Source organism: Rissa tridactyla, chromosome W (genome assembly GCF_028500815.1).
Source record: "Rissa tridactyla isolate bRisTri1 chromosome W, bRisTri1.patW.cur.20221130, whole genome shotgun sequence".
NCBI lineage: Eukaryota > Metazoa > Chordata > Aves > Charadriiformes > Laridae > Rissa > Rissa tridactyla.
Genome location: NC_071496.1, coordinates 773819 through 795879, shown reverse-complemented (window position 1 = coordinate 795879; position 22061 = coordinate 773819). Strand labels below are relative to the sequence as shown.

Here is a 22061-nt window from a genome sequence, read left to right as displayed (position 1 = left end):
TATTGGCATCATGTACAACGAACCTTCTAACATCCACAGATCTTTCTTTTACAAGGAATCAACTGCAGTCCCTCCTTGGATGCCTTAATGACACGTATTACCTGCACCATCAGGAGCTAAACACCAGTATAAAACTGTAACACTTTGGTAACACCAAGCTCTGTGAAATCTTACTTTCTCCAGAAGTAAGATTCTTTTCAAACATGGCTGAAGGGAACTGGCAGTTATTTTTTTAACAGGAAATAATAACAGACACCCATAGCCTACAGTCCAAGCTGCCTGAGGCTAAGCAAGGATGGCTGAAGATGGGCCACTTCCAGAAACAAAATAATAATTCTATCCATTATCTGCACTAGGATTTTTCATTAACAGATATGCAGACTTTCCATCATTTAAAGTCCAAGTCAAGACAAGTTATCTTTGCCGAAGATAACAAAGCTGGTAACCTTTGTTCAAGCTCTAGGCTCGAGCGTACTCTGAAGGGGTTTCTATCTGCCTTTTAGAGAGATCGTTACATTGCCTTTCAAGGTTCACGTTCTAAAACCGCATAGCTTTGTTTTAATAAAGGAAAATATAATTATTTTTGTGCACACAGAAACCATATTGTTTGGCATGGAAGATTTTTTGAGCTTTAAATAGTTATTTTCCTAGATATTACCCTCCCCTATCAAAAACAGCAGGTATTTTTAACTGTAAAAAATACAGGTTACTTCATGCTAACAAGGTTGGAGGTTACACAGTAATACACCTTTTCTGTCAGCATCTAAAATCGACGCTAAAGGTATTTTCCCAAACTGACCTTTATCCACTGCCGTTTGTGACTGAACCAAGAGACTGCATTACAGGTGTAGCTCGAAAGGCTTCTACTGTCAGTGCAGAGAGACCGCTGACCGCTCAAGAAGAATCCCCCGTACTGGACTTTCAATTAGGCTCCATCTGTAACAAAACAATATTTCAGAATGGTTTCTGGGCCTGACTTCCATCTAAAAAGAATATTTCTTTTTAGGCAAACAGTGAAATTATCTTGTCTTGCAAAGCCTTCTTCACAAAAAGAAATATTTCTGGTTAGTTCTCCAAACCCTTTCATGCTACCTCTTCTTCCTCTCAGGCAGAAAGTCACTTTGGCAACTGACCTGGTTCTTTCCTTGATTTGTTTCCTTTGTTTTCGCTACACTGCTTATTCTTCCCCCTCCTTTTTTTTTCTTTTAGATATTGTTTTTGTTGTACATCTCGCAGTGCATAACTGTACACCATTTTGCCAACAAAAACATTCCTGAACTTGCTGAAAATTGCCCATCTCTACTGTCAAATTAAAAATATATTTCTAATCTATATAAGAACACGTGAGGAAAAACCACACAGCACTAAACACACCACTACATATTACAGAATAATTTTGTAAGCTTGCCAAAAGGCAAAGGTGCAGCAGCAGTGCTCTGTCACAGAGCACAGCATCTCCAAAGCAGGGCTGAGAGCTTATGCACCATCAGTCTCCGAGGGATATAATGAGAACCACATTCTTCACCCCGACAAGTACAGAAACACAGAGAGGTTAAGTGATTTGCCCAAGGTCATATGGTAAGTCACAGTCAGAGCTAGGGTTAGGTTTCAGAAGCTCCTGGCTAATATCCTGCATTCAATTACATCTACACAAAGCATCTCATTTAACAGAGGCCACATAAAGGAAATAGCCAAGGAAGAACATCAAACCCCCTCATAATTAAAACAAAATCAATCAAACCCCTCCCCATATTTAAATGTAGGCAGCATTTTACATTTGGGCCCAATATGATTACCTATGCCATCAAAATAAAAGCTACAACAACAAAAGAGTGTGGAAAAGAAGTTCTAGCTAATTTAAAAAGAGGGCTTCAACGCAAAGCACATAAGTGGCTTTTTGAATTCACCATCACAAACTGCACAGCAAGGGACTATAATGTTCACAGTCTGTCTCACAAGGGAGAATTAAACAAAGAGAACAGTTTAGAACTTACCAAAAATAATCTTTATGATACCTACAAGTTAACAAAGAGATAAATACAGCTCTGGGACAGATAGAAAATCAACCACACTCTAATGTGAATGTCAGTAACAGCAACACAGAAGCTGACAAGGAAAAACACAAAACAATCAAATACCATTTGACACCTGAACCAGACTTTGGAGAGAAAAACAAATAAAAAAAAAAACAAACAGAAAAAAACCCAGAAAATTGTGAGCAAGTCTGAGCCAGTGTGGACACTTATGCAGGGAGAGGGAGTTAAACCCAAGGACTCTAGCATCAGTTACACAGGTAGGGACTGTACAAGAACCAGGTTAGCTGTAAGTCCCACTGACTCTCCCAGGGCACTCTTCAGCCATTTGCACCCAGACCCCCCCATCACACACACACACACAAGATAAAAGACACCAAACTGTTACTCATTACCAGAAACTATTTATTGCCAGAAGCTCCCTGTACAGTATGGCTTCTTCAGCTTCAAAACGTTTCTGCTGACATTCAAGCCAGTGATGAAATGCTTCATTAGCTGCTCCATTTAACACAGTTCCATTCAGACTCTAAGAGAGGGGATGCTATTTAAGCTATAGACACAAAGCAGTAGGAAACATGACTGAGGTACTGATTTTTTGGGACGTCAAAAAATGCTTTTCATCTCCCAACCGACCTCACAAGTAACTTTTCCAGTATTTTCTGTTGCGGAATTATGACCATTCCTAAAGACACCTATTACTGCTCTAAAGGCTGTATAAACATTGACTAACGACTAATCACCCCGCAACCACGAAAGCTATTTTCCTCATTTATAGATGTGGGGGAAAAAATAAAATATAGGCAAAAAGCCAGAAGCAGAATAACTAGCCCAAGGCCACAAAGGCAACTTAGTAAAATGGAGGCATTTGCCGGAGCTCAGGGAGAAAGCTAAGCAGCATTTGTTCCCCTATGCCTTACCTCCTGGCAAATCCTTAATTCTTTCCTTAACCCAAAGTTTCAGACTGGGGAGACACTGTGGGAAGTCTGACGATCAGCTGAGGCACATTTTTTTGGGTGGAAGAGAGAGAAAAGAGACTCAAATCACTGTGAGGGTTTAGATGGATACTCCCCAAACCTGCTATCCTGTGAGGCACAGAGGTTAAGAAGAGCCCCTCGTGTGTGTGGGAGGCACCAGTGGCCCAGTCGGGACCCGTGGTGGCCCAACTGGGACCCGCGGCGGCCCAACCAGGCCACCGCGGGTCCCAGTTGGGCCACCACAGGTCCCAGCTGGGCCCTACGCTGGCCCCGAGCAAAGGCCTCTTCACCTGGCAGAATGGCCCTCGGGCCAACCGCCTCACAGTCTCCTGAGGAAGCCACTGGTCTCCAAATTAATATTTAATTGTTTAAATATTCATTGTGCTACTGGACCTCCCCAGTCCGATGGAAAGAAAAAGAGCTCCCCTGGGGCCCAGCTCACAGCCTCCGTGCCCTGAGGCGTGGCCAGCATCTGTGAGGTACGGGCCATCGCCACCTTCACCCCCAGAGCCCGAGCAGGCAGAGTGAGACCTTCCAGCTTTTCAATCTCCCAACAAACAAAAAAAACAACCAAAAAACCATCGGGCTACAGATTAAAGAGGTGAGATTTTGAGAAATAAAGGCGTTTCAGGTCAGGTCCCCTGTGGCAGCAGAGGCGTTTTGTGACAGAGCTCTGCTCTAGACCCCTCAGCCCCGACCCGCCACCGGGCGGCCCGACGGGGCGGACATACCTGCCGGTGTAGCCGCTCCCCGTCCCGCCTGCGCTCCCCGGCACGGCTGCCCACCTCAGCCGGACTTTACTACCGGCGCGAAGGCGAGAGGAACCGGGGCGGCCCCACGGGCGCGGCTAGGCACCGGCCCCGCTGCCCAAGTTTCGGCAGCCGGGGCCCCGCCCGCCCCGCCGCCACCGCCCCTGCCCGCCCTCCCGCAGCACCTGTGGGCGCGGGTCCCGCCGCCGCTCGCTCGCTCAGGGCCCTCTGACGACTCCGACGGCCCCGCTCCCGCCCGGCCTCCCCGCGGCAGCCGCCGTCAGACCGGACAAACGGGTTCCCCCAGCTGGCCGGGCCGGCCCCGCCGCGCAGGAGGAGGGGAGGGGCCGCGCCGGCCCCGGACCTGTTGCCGTTCCCATCGCACCAGGTACAGCCGCTGCCGGCCCCGGCACGCGAGCGGGGAGGCGGCGGCGGGACCCCCCTGGGTCGGGGCCAGGGCTGCAGTTCCTCTCCCCGGCAGGGCAGGGGAGGTGGGGGAATGCGCCGGGCTCAGGGCAGGCCCCGCGCACGGGCCTGGAACCCCCTCTGGCCTTTGGGGCCTCCTCCCGCCGCTCCTGCCTCGGGAAAGGCGGGACGGGCGGCCGATCACAGCCGGGGCCCAGGAAGGAGCAGGGTGGGCCCCCGGGCCCGAAGGGCAGAAAGGTGAATCCTGAGGTGAAACTGTTGATAGCAGCGGTAATAAAGAACAAACAGAAATCATTACCCCGGACAGAGAGACTTCGACATCCCCCTTCCTCACGATGTGCCGAAGGGTTTGCCGCTCCACCTGTGTCCGCACTGCCGTCCATGGTGTCAGTGGCGGTTCTGTCACCCAGAGATGCCATTTCTCTCAGATTGGCGTGAAGCGGCTCGCGCAGTGTGTTGGGCCACATCCCCCTGAAGGCCGGGGAGCAGTGTCTTCCGAACCGCTGTGGGGGATGGGGACGCAGCCCCAGGCCCTGGTGACAAAGGCCCAGCACTGGTGGGGCAGAGGCCTGCGCTGAGGGAGCCCAGCCCCATTCCACAGCTCACCGCTGCGGGATGGCTGACAGAACCCAGCCCTGTACCAATGGCGACCAGGGCGATGGCTCCTGCCCTCAGCTCCTCACCCCGCCGCCCGCAGCAGACGTGGACTGTCTGGGACGAGGACGGCATCCAGCACAGCACAGGGCCTTCGGGTGCTCGGCGGGGCCCTGCTCCCCACACGGGCTGCGCCGAGGAGGCACAGCTCCTGAGAAAGGTGGGACCTCCCGCCTAGTGTTGTTTTAAGTGACACAATTACTTTATCCCATCTTAATTAGAAAGGCTATACAGTGTTATAGAGAAAACTTTGTAAGAGGTTTAAGATTTTAACCTTTTGGCCTTTGTAAAAGGTCAAAATGGACTCCTGGTCCCCAAGTCCTTTTAAGGATTGGAGAGTTGGAGGATGCTCAATCATGACATTGTTAACACTTGAGACCGATAGTTCTGCTCTTGTTAATTAGGTAATTAATGAAGCAGTTGACCATAGTGCAATTCTGCTATGTGCTGTATCTATTTGCAATCCTCTTCACTGTATTTTTCTTCTTTCAGGCTGCAGAAAAATACATGTAAACATCTCCGGAGCTTACTGTGAACTCGTCAAATGAACATGACAAGCTCCAACTGTAAGTTTTAATTCAGTGAGTTTTCATAAGCCATACTAATAGGATCCTGGGTGGTGCTGTACTTGGCTGTTAGTTCCCCTGGCTTGAAATCTGGAGACTGAGAAATTTTGCTGGTTTGTTTGTATCCTGGGTTTGCTGATCAGGTCACCCTGTCTCAAAAGCCTTCACACTATTGTTTTGCTGCCGCACGCACAGAGACGCACCTGCTGGTATCTGCATTTGTGTGGCAGCCCTAGCAACCATCCTGCTTGCAGGAGGTATCCAGGAGCAAACAGCACCAACGGCCTCATCCTGCTGGCATTTCGACCTCCATATACACTGGTGCACAGAGAATAGAGAGTCCCTCACCCAGGAGAGTATTTAGAAATGGAGTTTAATGGGAATTCAGGACAGACTGCACTGCTCAGGCAGTTCTTCCCCAGATCAGCTGTATCTCTCCCTTCTGCCGCTGTGGTTCTTCCCCTGTCCATCCCACCTCGTGCTATCCCCACAGGCTCTTCATCCCATAATGTTCCCATCAGTCTGGACGGTTATGATGATCCGCTGTGATGGGTATCACCCCCAGACCTGGGGGCTGCAGCAGAGGTTCTGTTCCTCTGGCTGGGTGAGGAAGCCCGACCCTCTCTGCTCCTTTGTGTGTGGGGAGACGAGATTTTCAGGGCATAACCTAAGAGGACGAATTAACCCTCACCTCACGAATGTCCTGGGCACACCAGGGTCCAAGGGCAATTTTGGAGCAGTGCAGAGTGCTGATACGAGCCCAGAAATTAAGGTTTGGACCAGGTGTCAGGAATGGTGCTGTTAGGAAGGGCTGTTGGTGAAGCTACTGATGGTAGCCTGCACCAGTCTGTGTAGCAGGAAGAATTGTCTAGACCTTTTTTATTGTTTTCCAGAAATCTGTTTCCTGCAGTGCCATTATAAAGATTTTAAAAGTTTATTATACATCCCAGCTTAGAGGAAAATGGTCACTAAGTGTTTGTAAAGAATAAATAAATATTTTTAAAATTATTATGAAATTTTTGCATACACTTTTATTCGCAAATAATGGAGTTTATGGCAAGTGAAATGCAGATATGTTTACTGATCTGATTAAATAGAAAAAATGGAAAATATTAGCTATCTCTTAAAAGTGATGATGGGAACTGTAACATAAGACAAATGCTCTAGTGTTTAATATGCTCTTTCTGCAATAATGCTTTCCATTTTTTTCTCAGTGGCTGGCCACTGTAAATTAAACGTGCTTCTGTCATGTTTTCTTTCTAAACCAGCCCAGCTTCTTTATTTTCTTTTAAATGAAGCTTTATTTATTTTTTTAATTTGACCTTTTTTGTATAAGTGAAACCTCCAGAACTTTACTGAAAATCATTTCACTGCATTCTGTCCTGGGTTTGTTTTGCTACACCTATCCTGGCAGCTCCTTTTTGAAGCTGTGTACGCTAATGCGAGATGAGACTAATGTATCAGCATCCATAGTGCTGTATCTCATTAAAGACAGGGTAAAAGCTGATTGTTACGGTATCATAATAACCGTTTGTGATGTTTGGACCCGTTCTTGTTATCTCTTTTCTGTGCTTTGTGTGACCGCTGTTGGTGAGTTCTGCAGTACCTACTGACACAGTGAGTGCTCCTAGGCAGAGAACTGAGTCGTATCCCCAGGCGCCATCACCAGATCGTCGTTTTGTCCTGCTGAGGTGGTGACTGGGGAGGTTCGGGTGTGTACGCAGGCTGAGGCTGCTGCCACGCTAAGTAGTTGTCTCTGCTCTCGCATCCCAGTTACATGGTACCATCTCCTTACAGCACCTTGCTCGTCAGCAGCAAAAGTCTTGTGCTGTCACAGGGAACTGCATCAAGGGGATTAATGAGGCTGAAAAAATCACTTCTGGTGTTTTGCTGGATAAAATTTCACCACGGCTGGTTCCCTCGTCCATGTTGTTCAGGTTATCCATGAACTCAAATGTTTGCATTGCATGGGGCAGAGAGTGGTGCAGGGGTGGAGGAAAACCGTTGGGGAAGGTGCTCAAAATTGCAAAGAAATGACATTTGGGCAGCAATACTGGTTTAAATGCACAGCAAGTACAGCTTTGGTGTCTTTGTTATGCTACTGGTTTGCATGGTTTGGGTTAATTTCTCCTCAAGAACCAGCTGCCTTATTCCAACTCCACTTCTTACCCACAGAAGGTAGAATCAAAGCTGTGGCTGGTGCTTGCAAGAATTTCCAGCATTGTCATCCATTTTAAAACCAGTACCCACCTGCCTCCTGGGCTGAAATTTTCCATATTGATCAAACCTAAGTGGAATGAAAAGCTTCTTCATACATCAGAATATTTTAGTAATGCAAAATCCCTTTGTCTTTCAATAGATAGGGAGGAAATGTAATTCCCGGGGAAGGCATCCAGTTTGCTCCCCTTTACCCAGACCCCCTCCTGAAGAGGACGTTATCCATGTGTGAATGTGGTGAGCTTCAAGGGACTGTGTCCAGGAAATAGTTTCCATGTGGCTGCGGTAATACCAGCATCTGATGTGTTGCCTTTCTTACTCAAATCATATTACAAAAATGAGTGAGAAAGACCACAGTAGAATTTCTTCTATTCTTGGAATGAGAAATGCAGTTTCTACCTTAACATACATTCTCAGTTTGGCATAACACTAGTCTTATTATTGAGCAGGTATACAAGCAGGGGGAAAAAAGAAAAAGGTTGGTATCTTGCACTTTTTAATCAATATACCCCCGCACCATCATAGCTTTTGTTCCCTTGCTGCAGGCTTAGCTAATAAAAGTGTTTGATCATTATACATACGGGAGAGTAGCTGTTGCAGGAATAGAATCTGCCCACTTGTGGATGCTGCTGTATAATAAAAGTGATCTTTGTTTTGTACTGACAGATATGTAAGAGATTGCTTGGTTTATTTTTCAGTAGCAACAATGCTCAATTTTTCTGTGCCAGAAAGTGTCTTGTTCGAATAGACTTTTTTTTCCCTAGACCTAAAATGTGATGCTGGATTCCAAAGTTGTGTCTTTCAGCACCTTTCTCTTTTGCTACCTGCCTCAAATTCCTGACACAGGAATAAAACCAAAGTTAATTAAAAATCAGTAACATTCTGGCTTAACAAAGCAGCAGAGGTTTACTTATGCCTTTGACAATTCCATTTCTGTCCAGGAAGTTAATTCATGTCCAGGGCTAATGTTGGTTTCTACATCAGTTTTCATTAGGTAGCTGTATGCACAGCAAGGTTTGCATGACGCCCTTTCAGGAAGAAGGTTATTAGAGATAAAAAGGCCCCTTAGCAGTGATTAATTGCTATAGCAGTGACTAATGACCCTGTCCAAATATTACTTTTTACACGTAACAAAATACTGGTCTGTGCTTGAGGGACATGCAGCAGCCGTTCTGTAAATAGCAGGCATGATGAAGAAACTTCCGCTGCTGCCGCTCACAGACCCTGATCTTGGTTGGTCCCAGCAAGTACCTCCAGTTCTGTTCCTGGATTTTTCTCCTGTATACTTCCTTCCTCTTCCTTATCCCTCAGTCTCATCTTTCACCCAGGCTCCGTTGCCCCCAGATAGCAACATGCTCTAGTCCAAAATGCACTCGTTTCTGCACCGTTCCTCCTTCTCTCTTTCCCTCCCTCTACTCACGGTTCCTGTTTGTCCCATTTTGTCAGTGTTTGGGACTCACCACGTCAGAGTTGAGATTTCCTGAAGCAGAAATGGTCCTTGTGTCCCCATCCCTGCTGTGCTGCTTCTGTCTGATCAGCCTCCTGCTCTGCTCTCCGCTGGAGACTTTAGGGAAGGGAGCACAGGGGACAAGGGAGCATCCTGCCGAAGGACGAACCCTCCATAACAAACCGGTGTGTCCTTCAAAGCCTTGCAAGAGGAGCTGCTGTTGTCTGGAGAAGTTAACCCTGGCATCTGTTAATTCCTGGTGGATGGAAAGCAAGTTTGTTTTTAATAAATACAATCACTTAGAGATAAGCGAACGGAAAACAAGCACAGCTCCGGTACTGTTTTGAATCTGCCAGGCAGGCTGTTATTTTTCCTGCAGATTTCTGCACAACCCCCAAGGTGAATATAAAGTTGCATGACTTGAGTTTGTTTGATTTTATTGTAATTCTCATCACCAGCATGTCTTAGAGCTTCAGGCATTATTTCTTTTTTGAGAAGTGGGAATTGTAGCCACATGTTGCGTGGAGGGGGGGGAAAGGACACAAACACTGAATTTCTTTTTCTTCAAATCATACTAGCAGTTTGTGGCTAAACTTGAAATCGTACCCAAAACTTGCTGAGTATTGGTCTAGCCTCTCAAAACCAAAAGCTATCTTTTATTTTGATCACCAATACAGTCCTTTTCAGAATGAGCTGTATAAAATAAGTATAAAGTATTACAATAGCCACCCTTGGTTGTCAGTTTTAATGTTGGTGTTTTTTTTAAAGCACTGAGCAGGTCTTGATTTAAATAACTGAGCACAGTGTCAAGGCAGGCTTCACTCTTGCTGATAACTTATTGTTCAAGATATTGATGGGCGCTTGACTTGGACCTAACACTAACAGTTGTTCCTGTTTAGCAAGAGTTATATGTAACACTATTAATATATTTAAGCAGCTCTGTGACGCATATTTATTCACATTCTTATTTGAATCAGTTCCTAACATGCAGAAAACAGGGAATGATGCGGCTTTTCTTTCTATTAATGTTTTATATATAACTCCATTTTTGAAATCTGCCATTCAACTAGAAAAGCTCTTTTGGGGGCTGAGAAGGACATTACTTACCATCGGGGTATTAAACACATAACAAAGTTATGTCATCCCAGCATGGTCTCAGTTTACTTTGACTGGCTTTATTAAACAAAGACCAACTGTAATTTTGTGAAATGACCAATTATTTCTGTGCCAGACTTCCATCTTTGGAGACAGATTTCTTGCCATGAGCTGGTAGGACTCTTTCTTGACGTGTTCCAGCAACAATGATGTCCCCAAACCCTGTAGATGTCCCGTGGGGCCCCGAGCAGGACAGGTACCCGCACCCAGCTGTAGGTGCCTCTGGCAGCGTAACTCGAAGCTGTTGGAATTTCCAGACTGAAGCCTCTCTGGTTCACTGGCTGTGCTATGGAAAGAGTTGTCTTCTCCCTGTTCATCTCGCCATTGGTTTCTCTACCAATTAACCCAAATGGGGGGGGGGGGGGGGGGGGGGGGGAGTTCTCTATATCTTTTAGCTAATCTGGAAGCAAAAGTAACTTAGTAATTTTGAAAATTATTAATTTGATGAAAATGTGCATGCTAGAACTTGTATAGTTTGTAAAGACAGAAAACGAATTGTGACAACACTGTATGCTAAAATAACCGTGTGTTTCTATGTTGATTAACATGAAAGGTGCACTAGTCTGCCTGTTTTGAAAATGTATAATTGTAGGATTTCTAGATGCAAGGTTAACGTTATGTTGTTGATTCACAGGCAGCTTTGGACAGGTTGGATTTTTTTTTTCAGTGTTCATAAAGGTTAATCTAAATTGATTTAAAATACCCTGATTTAAAGTATTCCTGACGTAGATGAAGATTTGATTGTGGCATTTTTTCAAATATAGGGATTTTTGTTCTCTGTGACCATTCTTCATAAAAGCTTAATGGAAAGACATGTTTTTCTGTATGCAACAATTACATGCAAAATGCATAGGTTTGGGTCTGTTTGTTTTTTTTTTAACTCAGACCTGCTCTGATAACTTGATTAAGAAATTTCTGCTCTCAGATTATATTTTCCAAGTGGCTTACATCCAGCATGGCAGAGGTTCAGGCTGATTCACTAGGCACACTTTGCAGTGCCACCAGTGAGCACCAGACCCTCCTGAGTGATGCAGCCATAAGAAATATAATTGTATCCATCCTGTAATAATGATAATGTTATGGCTCTCATCGTTAAGGCTATAAGGAAAAAGAAGGCTTGTACAGAGGTAGCATCTTCTTTTAATAGCAACTTTTGAATCTGAAGAATGGTCAGCTTTTGGGGTACATAAGCCCTTTCTCACTTCTGAAACAGAAGACTGCAGGCAAAGTGCAGATTGGGAACAACATACAGGGCTTAACTGAACTATCTAAATCATCCGTTAAGCTGAGAGAGAGTGTTCCGATCCTGTCCTTAGTTTGGTGTTTGCTGGCTCTCTTTCAGATCTGAAGAAAGGTTTGAGAGCCCCAAAGTAGTCCCTCTCCTTATAAGATAGGTTTTTACATAGGACTATTTTTTTCCTCCTCCTCCCTGTGGGTTGCATTAGTCAATAGCTTGGTGGACTGAAACAGAAGATAGGCAGCGTTTAACCATTTGTTCCTCAGAGCTAAAGTTGGAATGAGGCACTTGTAATATTTACAGGGTTTTATCCTCTTTTTGCCTTTTTTCAGTATTTAAATTAAAAGCTTTCAGACAAAATTGGTAGATGAGAGGTCTTCCTAGGTTAAAGCCCTGTTTGAGTGTCAAAGGGTCTGAGTCTAGATCTTTTACTGCCTCAGCTTTGGAAGATTCAATATCGTAAAGTCAATATTTAAAAGTGAAGGAACGCACAAATCAATAGTAGACAGAACTCTAGAGATAATTCTCTGGGCATAAGAAAACCCATGCCTTCATATCTCTTCACAAAGTAATGTGATTTCAGATGGAATATTAGTCACTAAAATCAAGAAAAGGGTTGGTGTCATTTTGTGCCACAACCTTAAAAATTCTTCTAATAACATAAGTCTTAAGTTTTGCTAGTTTTTTTTTTGTTTTGGTTTGGTTTTTTTCCCCCCCAAAGCTTGATACTGTAAAAATTAAAGTATCATTAACAGGATGAGCAAAGAGACTTCTCTACAGTAATTTATAACACAGGGACCCGATAATCTAGCAAAATACGGGAGCAGGTATTTCTAACCTTTCCTTGCTGGAGATACATTTTCCTGCCTGATGTTTTGTACTTGCTACAGATAGCCCTGCTTTAAATGAGGTATCCTTTCCAACATGATTGTTAATTAGCGGTGCTGGGGTTAGTGCAGCTCATCAGGGAATTCCACAAGATGAAGTGCCTGCTAAACTGCACGTAGGGCACGCTTCCTTATTCCCTGTTTTGTGGGATCTTCTCTTATATCATGCGTATACACATAAAGAAATGCTAGTGCAATTTTCCTGGCATAGTCATAGATGTGTGGAGGAAGTTTGACCCCTGCATTCTACAGAAATGGAAGGATCATTCTCCACTAATAGACTGGTAGCTGTTGCTTATTTGTTAATTGACTTTAATTTTATTATCAATTTACTAATTGATGTATTACTTGATTAATGGGGTGTATTCAGTGTATTTTTAATCTAAATCCTGGCGGGATAGGTGATACCAGAACGCACTTTCCGACGCCGCCTGCAGGAGTGGGCACCTGCAGGTGTCAGTTAGACGAGGTACTGATCTCCGTTCCCTTTGTGCAGATGTGGTGCGGCTGTGATCCGCTTCACAGCTGGAATCCTGTGCAGGGTGCTGTCCACATTTTACTCCTCTGTCTTATGTGTTGTAAGAGGTTTGGGGATAACCCAAATCCAAGGGTTTCTTCCTGGTGAGCGCTGCTGACGGAGCTGTGTGAGACGCCGCTGCCTCCTCGGCTTTGCCTTACCATACCTGTGAACGCCGGAATTTCTTACTCGAGTGTTTCTGTAGTTCTGCTGGTGGTGGCAGTGGAAGGTCACCCACAGCGATTTCAGCTTGTGCTGGTGACATATGTGAGCACTGGTAACATATGTGAAGACTCAGTGGCAAGAGACTGTAGTATAAACTATAGTATAGCAGCTTTGCAAGAGGGCTAAAAATAACAGTGGGCTCAGTTTTTAACTGTATCCCTTGCAGAGAATAAAATTCATTTCCAGTTCCAACTACTCAACAAATTTTGTTTCCTATACATTCCTTTTCCTGACTGCGATCCATCAAATACATGCACATGAATTTTATAGATGTTCCTGTTTCTGTAAAGAAAATCTCTTCTCAGCCAAGCAAGCTAGTGATGTTTCACATGAGGAGGGCAACTTTTTCCCAAAGTGATCTAGTTGTAACATCAGTACTTAATATTTCTGACAGATACAGAAGGATCCCTTGACTCCACTTGTTTTCTAAGTCTATGATGATGTTGTTGGCTTTTAAAGGAAAATAGTGTTTAATCTCATCTCCAAAAACTATATAAAATGCTTGAGATTCATTTTCATAAACCACAAAGAATAAATCAGTAGGTGGTTTTTACACAGAGGAAGGAATGTATCATTCAAAACCTCTTGTTTCTGTGCATTTTATGTGCTAATGCTTTTCCTAAAACGATACAGGTTTTTAGCAGGAAGAAAAAAAAGAAAGAAGAAAGGAAAGGCTCAGTATATTGTAAGTACACATTCATCTATCAGGGCATTTTACCCCAGCCTGATGAGATGTCGGCCCTGGAAGGCACAGCGCCTCATGAGCACCGTGCCTGCTGTGCGGGTGCCATTGCTCGCTCTGGCCCGTAGATGGAGGGAGGACCACACCACGGAAACGCTGCCATCAGCTCCAGGATGCGCTGTTGCTCGCTCTGGCCCGTTGATGGAGGGAGCACCACACCACAGAAACGCTGCCATCAGCTCCGGAATGCCACCGCCGGGCCCTGACAGATGTGTTGATTCTCAGGTTGCTGCGGTTCCTTACCGAGCACGTTGTGCTCCAAAGCTGAGGTTACACCAGCATGTCAATGGGCCATAAATCGGAGCCTCCTCTCACAAGAGGCCACGCTCTCTTTCCCACCAGTGGCTGCTAGTTCTTCCCGTCTCCTTCGTAATGGCAGGAGTGTTTGTGCACATGTGCCATATGCTGGATCTGCTAAATGACCAGGCTGAAAACTAATTTAAAAAGCTTCATCTTCAGCTGGATCGGTTGCCTAATGAGGCTTGTCACAGGGCTGCCTGAAGGGTCTCCCAGCATAAAGAACTGGGAGGAAGGAGCAGAGCCAAGGAGAGGGAAGGTGGGGGCACCCGCTTTAGCAGCAGCTTGCATTTATGCAGCATAAAATGGATTTTTCTCGAATGTGTGGGATGGCTGAGAGATGATGTGTCAAAATTTGGTCCTCTGGAACTGGATTTGCAATAGGATCCAATTGTCGTGTTAAGTAGCTTTGGAAAATAATTGTTATTTGCTTTGAAGGTTTTTATGAACTCAATTTTAAGACACTTACGAGAAGCCAGACTCTTCAGGGAACAGGTACTGACCCTCCTGGAGATTCGGTCTCACTAAGTACAGGCTTGAACAAAATATCTAAAACTCAAGACAGCTACCTTCATTGCACACTTTTGAGAATCTTAACTGTGAAGTTTTAAAATAATGCTTTTAAAGCATTAGATATATTTACTGTCACTCAAGATTAGTTCAGGAAACAGAAGGGAATGGGAATCCTGCACGGTTTGGATAAATTTCAGACTTACGTTCAGCTGTTGCAGTGCTCAGTGAGTTACTGAAGTCTGTGAAATTAAAAACGGTGTTGGTTTCAGTGATAAATTCAGAATAGTAGAATATAGTCACGCTCTCACAGAAATATTTGGAAATTAAGGGCTCTTGGATAAGACCAAGGAACTGCAAAGCAAGTGACTTGATTTCTGTGCGGGTTCTCATTGTATTTCCTTTCTGATGGGGGTAATTTGCCAGTGACCACTGTTAGGATTTGCCTCTGGCAGCTCACCAGGGGAGAGGATTGTGCAAAGAGAAAGAGAGGTAAAGCAGGGGCTTCTCCCTATGCTAGCCACCACTAACCCACTACGGAGATGGGGAGACATTTGTTACTCCTGCACCTTGATGGAACCCAGTTTGGATCTTAGTGGGTTTTGTTATGCAGGTCCATAATTCAGTACTTAATACAGTTTTCATGGAAGATAATTTCTTCTTAATCTTCTTCTCCTTCTTCTCCTTCTTCTTCCTTCCTCTAGGCACTCCATTCCTACTGGGGTTCCCATTTGGTATTTCAGTGGGCAGCTTAGTTTTGCTCACGGATTCGCCGTGCTGTGTGCGTGGCCCCTGCCTTGGGTGAGCGCCGCTGTTTGTTTAGCTGGGTTAAAAAAGGAAAAGATGTGAATATGGCAGTCTTGTGTTATGGACTTCAGGTTTTACCTTTGGCGTTAGATTTTCTTACAGAACTAACTGATCTCTGGACCCTTTTGAAACCCAAAATTTGACCATCAGAGTACACTTAGGAAGTCTGCCTTTTTTGGTTTTTTTTTGCTGTAGAAAGACTTTTTTTTTTTTTCTCCCTGTGAGTCTGTGTTTCCACAAATCAAAATTCAGTATTTTCTGACTGTCACTTTTCTGCAGTCTGTATAGCAAACTGTCTTTTGTGATTTTGATGTGTCTTTCCTGAAGGGAGCACTATTCTTGTTTAGCTTGCGCATAATGTATTTCATTGTTCATCTCTGAGCAATTGTTTTTGTATATTTTTGATTTTGTGACCTGCATTGTTGGATGCACAAAGCTGTGCACATTTTGGGTAATTTGCTGCTTTCATACTTTCTGAGAGAAAGTAATGTATGTTGGCTTGACTGAAGTGGCAACAAAACCCTGCTACTATTTTATGGAGCTTACAAAGGGAATCCGTCTTGTGCTTCCCCGCAGCTACTGTTGGAGGCACTTCTATGATCAGAAATTACTGTAATATTATTCCTAGAGTCCTTTGTGCAGGGTTTACTTAGGACTGTTATCCCAGATAGAATACGTTGGTTATTAGTGTACCCGTGACTTCCTGGCCTGCTAGAGAGATGGGAGAAACTAGTCTGCCAGGCAATTTTAGCAATAATTGCAGGAAAATTCACTGTAACAATGGAATCCCCCAGGAGAAAGAAAGGTATTAAAGCAATAATATTACTTACAAATTCAAAGTATTGTACAAACATTAAATAATCCTTAAAGCAATTCCAAGAGATATGTTCTAGTAAAGTAATTTTAGTGACTTAAATGCTGCTGCACGCTCTGGCAGGCATTGAATATGATTACAAAGAATAAAGTAGAAGAATACCAAGGACAAATGATTGTGGCTGCAGGCTATGCATCCAGATGCTCTTAATGGATTATTATGTCATGGACTTGTACCCTACAATTGCTCTCTTGCCGCACAGTCTGGCATGTCTGGATGGCTACCACAGTTTTAAGATGTGAAACTATTAATAGGTTACGTGGGGGTTATATTGGGGGTCGGTCTCTTCTCCCAAGGATTGGGTGATAGGACAAGAGGAGATGGCCACAAGTTACGCCAGGGGAGGTTTAGATGGATATTAGGAAAAATTTTACACTGAAAGGGTTGTCAAGCACTGGAACAGGCTGCCCAGGGCAGTGGTTGAGGCACCATCCCTGGAGGTATTTAAAAGCCGGGTAGACGTAGTGCTTAGAGATACGGTTTAGTGATGGTTTTTGTCAGAGTTAGGTTGATGGTTAGACTCGATGATCTGAAAGGTCCCTTCCAAGCTAGGCAATTCTATGATTCTGTGTGGATCTTTTTATTTTCTGTTTCAAAAAGAGTTTGTAAGGAACACATCCAGCACTGTGTGATATATCCTATCTTCACCGGGACTTCTAGCAAGGGCTCCCTGGGCAGGTGGGTGCTGGGCAAGAGGTAAGGAACCCCTGCTGTGCCTGTGACCAGCCTGTGTCGGTGGTACCGAGGGCAGCATCACCTGCATCCCACCCGCCCTGGTACCTGCATGGTTCAGCCCCAGAGCTGGGGCTGCCGTTGTCTCGAGGAGTCACGGTGTTTATTCATCACATAGCAGCATCCCTCCGTTTTACCAGAGACATGCCATGTGAAATTGAGTCAGTTTGTTTGTTTTTAAGGGAACTTGCTGCTTTTAGCAACCTCTCAAGAGTCATTTTATGTAACATTTTCGTGAGTGGGCTTATATCAGCAGCCATGGCTATATATATTTTAAAGGCATTACAATAAAGTGGCCACATATAGTCTTTCTAAAAAACTGGTCACGGCATCCTTCTTCTTTTCCTGTCTTGTAGCTTCTGTGGTTCTCTTGCAGGCTACACATAATTTTTTGTGGGTGCATAACTTTAACACATGTACATAGAAGGAGAGTCAGCAGGGCAGCGGACACTTTGTTTTGTGCTGTTTAGCAATTAGCCAGCAGAGCACACGTCTTCAGATGAAGGATTTCAAGTAGTAATGGCAAGTTTGCATCCATTTAACTGTAGTCAAAAAATCTCTTCAGTCTTTGCTAAAATATAACAGGACAGGAAGTACCGACTCAATCAACTAAACTTCATGGACAGTGAAAATAAATTATTTCGGTCTTTTTCCTCTTTCTGTGTTCCACATCTCTACAGAAAGGTGCTTTATGGAAGTTAAAATGCTGTTGCCTACAGACATGGCTTGAAGCCTGAAACTAAGGGGGAAGTATTCCAGAAAAGAAATCACACAGCAGGGTTCATGTTAAATTCCCTGAGCTGTGGGAAAGATTGGTTTGAAACATAATGAGAGGAGGGAGAGGTTGTACTTGCCCATCAGCTGCACTAATAACAGTTGGGACTTGGGGTGCTCTGCTCACCGGTGTAATTCCTAGCCCACCCTTCAGAACTAGGAGAACTTGGACTCTATCATCTGGGCTCGTCAACATTTTCATATGGGTTGAAGATGGCGCTGGGGCCTTTGTACACAGTGCTGCAGCATGGCATCTCCTACAACTGGCTCATTTTTATGGTATCTCTGAACACTGGAATTTTTCAGGGTGCTCTTGAATTGCAAAGCAGAGAGAATCACGTATTTAGTGCTGTAATAAATGAGAATTCATTATTATCAGACATCTACCCAGTAAAAATGTATCCCCTTTTGATTTTTTTTTTTTCCTGATAGGCATTTGGAGAAAATTCAAGACTTAAAATTAATATGTAGAGAAGCACGAGCTAACTAGAAATTCATTCACTCATGCTACTTTAAGCCCCCATGACTTCTTAAAGTGGCTGATTTATGATGTCAGAGGTTGATAGCATTCATTTGATTAAGTTCCCAAAGTAAGCAAAGTAGAAATGCCTAAGCACTGGATTGCTGGTAAATGTGATTTATGCTTTATGTGTTGTGTTCTATAAAAACATTAGCAATTTTAATGTAGACACATCTGCATTAAATTTTTGCAGCTTCTCCAAAAGTGCTGCTATTTGCACCAAAAAATATTCAATAATATATTTATATTATATGTGTGCACCCACAGAAATGTGCATTCTATTTTTCTCTTTGTTGATTTGCTTAAATATAGTGTCTTGGAAATAGACCTTTATATTCCAAGTTTCACAGGAGGAAGCATGTAATTATTAGATTTGGTGAGTTAGCATCTATTGACTTAGCTTGCTTCAAAGGCAGGTTTATTTCAATTATTTCAGCTATTGCTGCTGAAGCAGACCATTTCTGGTACGCATCTCATCATCTGGGCTGCTTGCTGGGGGATGGTATTTACAAGTAACATGTTTAGGTCTATCTTGAGTATACTGTGGTTTTCAAACCATAAAGATATGTCCATCAAAGCAGAAAAATATGGTTGAGGAAAATAAGTTAAGGAGACAGGGAGCCTAGAAGAGAGAGAGAAGCGGAAGAAGAACCGGGGAGAATGAGGGGATGACTCAAGTGGAAAAGGAATATCCAAAGGGAGTGAAGTGGAGAAGGAGAAGGCGATCAGTCCTTGCTGTGGGACCAGTGCTCTGGAGACAAAGGGGTCTGTGTGTTTGGGGAGCGCAGGCAAAGGTCGGCGGTCGGAGGAGGCTGAGGAAGGATATTGGCAGGGTGGGGAATAGAGAGGTGTGCAGGGAACACTCGCTGCAGGAATTCTCACCGGGCGCAGGTCTGCGTGCAGGCGGACGGCAGCTTGTCCCAGCATGGCCTTGGCGGCTGCCCGACCATGTGCCGTGGCCCCGCTGGCCCACCTGGGCACAGGACCCTCTCCCCTGCTGGGCACGGAGCTGGGTGGGCAGCGGCAAGCACTCAGGGCACCCTGGCTAGCCGGCACCGCGGGCTTCCCAGCAGGGCTGCAGCTGGGAAACGTGGGTGCTCCTGGAGGGAGACACCTACCTTCCACCATTGCCTTGGTGGAAGATGATGTCGAGGAAATTTAATTTCATTCCAGAGTTTTTATTCGTTTCCAATTTTAAACAAGGATGGCGGGTTCTGGAAATGGGAGAGTCCATTTGTTTGCTTTGAAGCTGGAGAGCTTTTGCTGAGGTGCTTGTAATGAGTGAGTAAAACTACAGGGGTTTTTTAATCTTTTAATTAAAGAAGCCCCCAATATTTCTATTTAAGGTCATTAAAAAAAAGTTCATATGACTGATCAGCTTTATGAGACAGAAAATCATAGGTATACAATAAAGCTATGGCTGGTAAAAATCAGACAGAAGCATGCAGAAATCTGTGTTGACTATGTAAAGATGTATAGCCATCTACAGAGCTACACATACTTCAGTTTTTGACAGCACAGAAGACTCAATACCTTAACTAATATCTTTTTTCTCTCTTTACTAATCCTCCTCCCACTCGGCAAGGAAATTAACTGCAAAGGCTTACCCAAATGTCACGTTCTAAGACTTATTCTAGAATAATTTAACACATCTCTGAAGAATTACTCCTGACTCTTGCTTGGGTGTGTTGAGAATCGGATTCCCCGGAGTGTTCAACCTGTATCCTCAGATAATCAAGAAGTTTAGGTTCTGGTTCCGCTTCCATAGCGATGCTGCCCAGTTGGAGACCCCGCCATGCTGCTGAAAAACCTCCGAGCTGCAAGTCACTGGAAATAACCAGTAAGGAAATAATGGCATAAACATTTCACATATATCTGACTACTCTATTCTTTTGGCTGGCAGCATGTAAATGGCAACCATCGTGCTCTCAGAATTAGTGCACATTATTGTCTCGGCAGAGGAGGTCTGAAGAGCCTGACTTCAATGGGTTGAGATATCCTGCCCCCAGCGTCCCTCTGCCAGATCCCCATAAGTGTCAGCAGAAAAGACTGTGTTCAGAATTTAAAAAACAGATGAGCAAAAAATGTTTTTCTGGTACAGAAATGCAAACCTGCTGAACCTTAGGTAGCTTAAGACTTGGTATTTCTAATGGATTTATAGGTCTTCCTTGCTGATGAAGATTTATGTACAGATCTTTCGGTGTCAGAGGAGGAGTTTGCTCTTCTGAGAGTTGCTTGAGACAAGGAGATACGTGATTCCCTCCCTGAAGAACATGCCCCGCTATTGGCATTATCTGCTACCTGGAGGGTCTTCTGGCAAGAAGAGGTATCACTCACTGCATTCTTCCGGCTCTTCTTCCAAGCACACCAGATGGAGATGAATATAGAAACACCAGGAGAACAGTCTCCACGTGATGTTTAGCCAGTCAGGACTGAATTTCATCCGGAAAGATCAACATCCCGAGTCTTCTTTTCAAACAGAGCTCCTGCAGCACACAATGTTTCATCTTTGAAAATACCAGAGGAGTTTCACTCTCAGTTCTCCTGGGATTATGGTTCTAGTGCATTAACATTTGTACCACAGGGAATGCTAACAAGACTGAAGAACAGGAACTGAAGAGCTAAGGACACAGTGCTTCTAATACTTTGTCTTATTTCACAAGAACTGCTATGCTTGTTGTCCCAGTCGTGCTCAGTTTTTGCTTTTTCCTGTGCGCTTCGTGGTGAAAGGAGTAAAGGCTTTATCTCAGACGTGAGCTGTGGTGGAGTTCAGAAGACACACCGTACCCTGAAGCCAGGCACTGAATGGGTTCATACATATTTTACATTATGTCTTACCAGCGCCCTGGCTGGGACCTCTGTGGATCCCAAGTGGCTGCACAAGTAAGCTAAGGTTTGGCTCCTCCTAGCAAAACAACAAAAGCTGCTCTGAGCTTGTTTATCATTCTCCACAGCTTACAATTTCATAATTAAGCTTCCCGCTTATATCAAATAGGTGATAATCCCATGTACTGCTCAAGACCTTGTTCATTGGTGGGTCCTTCATGTTCCACTGTCCTGCAGAGAGGTTTTGGTGTGCTGAACGCCATATCGTTACATACCCACTGGCCTCTCTGCACACTCGTCTTCCCTCGCGTGCACATCTGGGTGTTCTCGGTATGTGTGGACATTTCCTAGGGATACCAGCTTGGGTTGTGTCAGGGTAAAGCCGCGGTCTCAAAAGCTGACCTTGCGTTTCTGGTGAAATACACTGACTCTGCAAATACTAAAGAACCGGGGGGAGCACTTCCTTCTAGAACCATTCTTTGCTATACCTTATTATCCTGTACTTATTAATTGAATCTGTGGAGGAGAAAAGGCTATTCGAATCCAGTCTGAAAATATTTACATAAAATCCTGCAAGGCTTTCAGGGTAGTTCTCAGCTGCAGAAACATCACCCCTAGTTTTCCACTGGAAATGTTACATCCCAAGCTAGCAATGTAAATACCTAGAGCAGCATGTATAAGTAAAAATCACCGGAGATGTGTTATCTGTCAAAAGATGCCTTCTAGTTGTGTTTCAGTTTGTTTCTGAGGTAGTAGAACGTGCTCGTAGAGGGAGCCCCAGTTACTGCTCTGTGTTTGGAAGCAGAGAGCTGGGCGGCACAGTCCCTGCACGAAATACCTCGCTGCTCTGCCAAGAACAGATCAGGCAGAAAGTCCTGACTTGTCTCAAAGC

The 22061-nt window shown here is 44.4% G+C and overlaps 1 protein-coding gene across 3 annotated transcripts in view; it reads right to left on the bottom strand.

Moving 5' to 3' along the window:
- The window catches only part of LOC128902007 (phospholipid-transporting ATPase IC-like), a 37810-nt gene extending 33823 nt beyond the window's left edge, over positions 1 to 3987 (bottom strand). For 2 of the 3 annotated variants that reach the window (XR_008463570.1, XM_054184261.1), the window contains exons 1-2: positions 3739 to 3815; positions 800 to 936 (exon numbers count right to left, since the gene is read on the bottom strand). The gene's annotated coding sequence lies outside the window, so the exon portion shown is untranslated. Of the gene's footprint in view, positions 1 to 799; positions 937 to 3738; positions 3816 to 3941 lie in introns of those variants that run through there. The other variant, XM_054184262.1, reaches the window with a different exon arrangement.
- Positions 3988 to 22061: the final 18074 nt, after the last annotated feature.